The sequence below is a fragment of the Acartia tonsa genome, chromosome 1 (assembly GCF_053477335.1).
Source record: "Acartia tonsa isolate MP-2025a chromosome 1, ASM5347733v1, whole genome shotgun sequence".
Taxonomy (NCBI): Eukaryota; Metazoa; Arthropoda; class Copepoda; order Calanoida; family Acartiidae; genus Acartia; species Acartia tonsa.
The window spans coordinates 45,356,903-45,362,902 of record NC_137260.1 but is presented as its reverse complement, the minus strand read 5'-3'; the positions used below and the strand labels follow the sequence as shown (position 1 = coordinate 45,362,902).

The window sequence follows — 6,000 nt, the reverse complement described above, 5'->3', positions numbered from 1 at the left end:
TACTGTTTTTTTATATAAAAAAATTATGATATGATCCATAAATCATAATCATAAGTGTACCTCTAACTCTTCAAATAAGAAAACTTAATTTTTACCTGTCCAGAGTGTACAGCACTGCAGCACCTGAACCTGGAGGCGGATTGTCATTTTTTCTTCTAATATGGTAATAACATTCAAAAAGATGCATATTTGGTTTAATAAGTGTACCTCTAACTCTTCAAATAAGAAAACTTAATTTTTACCTGTCCAGAGTGTACCTGGAGGCCTGCAGCACATGAACCTGGAGGCCGAATTTAATTTTTTCTGCAGATATGTTAATAACATTCAAAAAGAAGCATATTTTGTTTTATAAGTTGCTCTCTAACTCTTCAAACAAAAATTTTTTAATTTTTTTACCTGTCCAGAAACGACCTTCCAGCCTGCAGCACATGAACCTGGAGACCTATTCAAAAAATGATTAAATATACGTGAACTAATACCCAAAAGTAAACTTTTATCCTAAATAACCTATAATCTAAAATCAATACCTAGTCCACTGCACACTGTTTACGCGAAAGTGGCAGAACTTCCCCCCCCCTTGATTTTATACATGATAAATACATGCAAATCGGCAAGAAGGGAGGAAAAATGTGACTGTTTATTTGTTTGTGTAGCCATTGTTTCTTAGTGTTTGGACCTAAGTAGTAATTAAGAAGGATGAAACACTTTTGTTTAGCCACTAGGGCTATTAAGCTCCACGCTCAAGTATATTATACCTTGACCCGCTGTCACAAGTGAGCTACTCTTTATTACCTCACCCTCGCCGAGTAAGGCATGTGACTATAAATTATACTGGTACCAAAAGTTTTTATATACACGTTATCTAATTAGTTAACTGGTCTTTTATTAAATCTTAATTGGATGGTTCAAACTAGCAGTGTCCACACAAAAGAAAACTTTTCCTATTTCTAAGAATCTTTACAGTTCTTATGTCCCCTTCTTCCCTGTTGTTTTGTTGTTTACAATTAAATTATACTGATCAATTTATGAAATGGTAGATTTAATATGGATCAAGGGGACATTGGAATGTAAAATTTGCTGGTACCCAAAGTTCTTTAAAATATTTTCTCATTCATTGCACACTGGTCCGAAAACGGAGATTTGGGTCAACAATTCGTTTTTAGCCGTATTTTGGCCAATTTTGATGCCCAATACGGCAAAATGGGGGTTTTAGGGGCCAGGGAGTCCATTTATGAGAAAAAAAATATATGACCTCGAAGATCAAAGACCTTTAAAATGACCTTTAACCTCTGATTTTGCCGTTCTCGAGGTTTTATTGGACATTTAGGGGGGGAAGGAGGTGTCCAATCAAGACGACTCTGAAATACGTTTTTACAGGCGATTGCATTGGCTAAATTTCATGTGAAGTAAAAATTTTTGTAAAATAAACTGGTTTTGCACCAGCTGAATTTCAAATTTTCGCCTTTATTTAAGGTTAATTTCTAGTTTTAAAGGGCGAATATAGGTTTGATATGATATGGGCTTATTTCAAGCGTGCAATTATATAGATTATAAATAACTTAAAGACATTGACATATTTAACTGTATAAGTCCGTTTCTAGCCTAAAACCGAACTGATTCGTTGATATAATTACGCCATTTCGCGTAACTTGTGTGGTTCCCTAAGAAATCCAAACATCCCTGCATCACACAAGGCTGCGTCGGAAGGTTGTATTATAAAGCTTTTGTTCAATCATAGTCATAATGAAGATGAAAGGAATGGGAAAAAAAAGGATGCTGCAACTTTTACTTTTGATCAAATAAATTTTTCATAACATAATTTTGTAAAAGTACATTGAAAAAGGGAGGGCTGAAAACTAATTTAAAAAAAATATTTCAAAATTAAAATATTATTTTTGTTTGCTAAAAGTTGCATCATGTTTGTGTCTTTACCCAGGCTACAAAGGGTAAATATATTTTACATATTATATATTTTTATATAAATAAATTGTATTCATCATGAATAAATCTAAAATCTTAGTAGAGAAAATAAATTTAAAAACTTAATATTTATCTTTATGATGCACTATAAAGCAAAATTTTTGACGCTATTTAAAATTTGAATAAAATACTATATAATTAAATAAAATAAACATTTTAATTATCATTTAAGATGCATGCCAATGAAATAATCAATTAAACTTAAGAGAACTAGTCAAAAAAAGTCTTGTAAAGGGCTAAAATAAACAATTTTGTAGGCCATCTCATTTATCATATGTTGAAGAAAACACGAAAATTGAAAAATCTACTTAAGGATTTTTTTGAATTTTTAAATTTAACATAGATATTCTAAAACTATGCAATGGCACCTTTGATATAAGCTCATATCATATCGAACCTATATTCGCCCTTTAACCCATTTATACATATATATATTTTTTAAATATTTATATAAATTTAATATATTATAAAGACATACTTTTAAAAAGAATCTATTTGATACTTAAAAGTTTTGCAAATTGTAATTTTTAATTAACAAAATATTTAATAAAGCTCTAACAAAAATGTGTTTATGTCTAATGAAACAAACGAACACACACACGAACGCACACACACTAACGCGTAGTTTCGACCAATCAGAGGACAGAGATTTTTTTTAATCCTCCAATGACAGCTCGTTATAATAGCTTCGACCAATAAGAGAGACATGGTCCGTGTTTCGACCAATCAGAGGCGAGAGAGGCAAATGTTATACAAATACAACTATTGAACGCTGTCGGGTTATAATAATAAGCAATACTTTACGACATACATTTTATTTTCTTTTATAATGCACAAAACGAACAAAATCGGATGCCATATATATCGTGAAATATGAAGCCAATTACAAAACCATCAAATTCTCTTTAATAAACATATAGGAGACTCAGGTTATACTCACTAAAAAAATTTCGCTGAACTTATCCCATCTTAAAAATTGATGAAAAAAAACCACATTTTTGCATTTTGTTACATTTTTTGTGTTATAAATTTTTTTTGAACTTATATAGGACTTATTTTAGTTAGACAATTTCCAACATACGGATATTTGATTTTATCACATTTAAGCAAGTATAGCCAATTTATCAATGTCAACAATACCTTCTTAGATTATAGGATTCTGCAGCTTTGGCCCCAAATTATTTCAAAAATTAAATATTATCAACATGGGTTAATATTTAAAATAAAGGTGGCCCAGGATGTCTTTGAAGACTGGCAGGTCAACTTTTGCCTAAATTGATGGGTAGGAAAAATTGAATTGTTGACCCCTCCAGACCAGTGTGCATTGGTTCAAAAACTTTGGGAAGTTTATTTTTCATCTTGATTGTTTGGTTTATACTATTAGTCTTGGTATGCTTTATTGATAATTTATGAATTGATTACTGATTTGATGGTTCAAACATGCAAAGTCCAAACTTTTTAACCAATAATATTAATCTACAGAAGGAGTAATCAATTTATCATCCTTTGTCTTATCCCTTAAGATCCCTGTTTCACTTTAATTGGTATGTTTAATAGTTATTTATTGTATGGGATTATAGACAGCTTTTAGCAGATAGTAAAATAAAAATAAAAAGATTAAAACTAGTTTTGTAGGCCCCGAGGGGCCGATGGCCTGGTCTAACAAAACTGGTATTGAGTTTTCTAAGCCATCACAGCCTACAATGTCAGTCACTTATAATGCAGCATATTAAGATAAATGAATTATGAGAAAAAAAATCATGCAACCTTTCTTTAAAAAAACACAATCTTAAAAGTTAAATAATGTAAAAAGTATAAGTTTAAATGAAAAAAAGTCTTTAGTAAGTGCTATTTAATTTTGATGTTAAAGATTTAGCAAAAGACGTTTTATTGCTATGTTGATCAGAAATATGTTAGAATTCGTTGTTAGGATTTTTCTTCTAACCTTTGAAAGGCAGTCATAAATTTGAAAATTTTGATTTTTTTAAAGCTTATAGTATGTATATAAGTTGTTTGTATCTTTTAGTGAAAAAAAAATTTGAAAAACAGTTTTTGTTTGTTTTTTATTAAAGATTTTCATATTTTTTTCAATTTTTTTTCAGAACTTAAAATTGAAATAAAACAAAAAGACCCCGCTGAAATATTTTGGTTTTACCTGGAATCATCATGGTTTTATGTCTATTTTCACCATACATAGGTCCCAGGGCTCGGCACTTACTTTTGTCTTGATTCAATTCTAGCCCACAGTGACTACATACAATTTCCAAACCTAATTGATCTTTTACAAACAGATCACCCCCGCTTTTTTTTCAAAAACGAAATACAAAAAGTAGTTTATTATTTATTTCCAATAATAATAATCACAAAACCTCGTCACAGAACAGAAACGATTTTTGCAAATACCGTCTTCCCAATAAAAATATTCCGGAGAGCAATTTTTTTCAAATAACGCAATAGCACATACGAATACATAAACATTCCCAAAGTAAAAGCGAAATTTCCAAAATAAATCGCCCATTAAGAATCGAGGACATTCTAGGTACGTTTTCACAAAACCTCCCCACAGAATAGAAACGTAGGTCGTCTTCCCAATAAAAGTATCTCTGTGTAATCTATTTTTTTTTCAAACATTAAAATTTTTCAAATTAAAAGCGAAATCTCCAAAACAAATCGCCCATTAAGAATCGAGGACGTTCTAGGCCCATTATTACACGGCAAAAATTGAAATAAATTACACCAACACGGAGCCAATTTGCGGATGTCGTCTTCCGAATAAGATCGGGTATAACTCAATGCCTAAACAAAACGGCAAAACTAAAACGCATTTCACAACAAACCAATACTGAATGGGTAGAACCAAATCTAAAAGAAAAACAAGCACAAATACCATCAAAACTAGTTACTCATCACTAGATAAATACAAAAAAGGGAAGACAAAACAAAAGGCAAACACCCTCTTCACACAAAGGGACAAAGATTGTCAAACACTAGAAACCTCAGCTATATCAGAAAAAATGACAGAATTAAAAGTCACGGCAGAAGCGCCCAAACTATCAGACTACACGCTATATGCCAATTATAAAGACAATGTCACACTATGGTCAATGATCACAGACATCCCCAAGACAAAAAGAGGAGCATTTCTATTGGCTGGGATAAAAAATGAACATCCCCATTTTGGAGACAACATCCAGCGACAATTATTCCAAAAACATCGCCCAGAAGAGATTGGTCAAGCAGAAGATGGAGTTGAAAAGATTATTGCATTTCTAGATAATCACATCGGAAAACCGGCAAAATCACAAAAATTCCAATGCCTACGAGAAATAGTAGAATTCAAAAGAACTCAAGGACAAGAATTTGCTGAATATGCAAAACATTTTGAGTATCTGGTATCCAAAGCAGAAAATGCAGGACTGAAGACACTCTCCACAGACATCAAGGCAGGATTCCTTATGAACAATGCTAATCTAACAAACCAACAAATAGAACTGCTAAATTCAGTTGTAGATCTCTCAGATGATGAAAAACTCTATGACAATGTAAAACAAAAAATGTTTGACATGCTAACAAATGTGTTTGGTATTAAGAATGAAGACAGCAGCTCAGGAAAACTATCTAATGCCTTCATAGCACAGCACGAAGAAGCATTTGCAACATGGATGAAAAAGAAAAATCAAAAGAGAGGCAAACAAGGTTATGGCAACAACTACCAAAACAACCAACAACACAACTCGTCAAACAATGCACCCAGAAACTCAAACAACCCCCCTCGGAACACATACCCACAACAACAAAGACCAACAGAGGGAGGAAATTTCAATCGCAGAGATGCACAAGGTAGAATTCTACAATGCAGATTATGTCTATCCTGCAGACATCTGCAAAGAGATTGCCCATACAACTACAACATACATCTCTAGGAACTTACAAGATTCCAGTAATCATTGCGAATGAAATTCATGAACTTGAGATTGATGTAATCAACAGTGACATTCCCCTGTTAATGTCAAAGGAACA

The 6,000-nt window shown here is 32.1% G+C and overlaps 1 protein-coding gene across 1 annotated transcript in view; it reads right to left on the bottom strand.

Moving 5' to 3' along the window:
* The window catches only part of LOC145321596 (DNA polymerase iota-like), a 30,212-nt gene that overhangs the window by 14,348 nt on the left and 9,864 nt on the right, over positions 1-6,000 (bottom strand). The gene's annotated exons all lie outside the window — the stretch shown is intronic.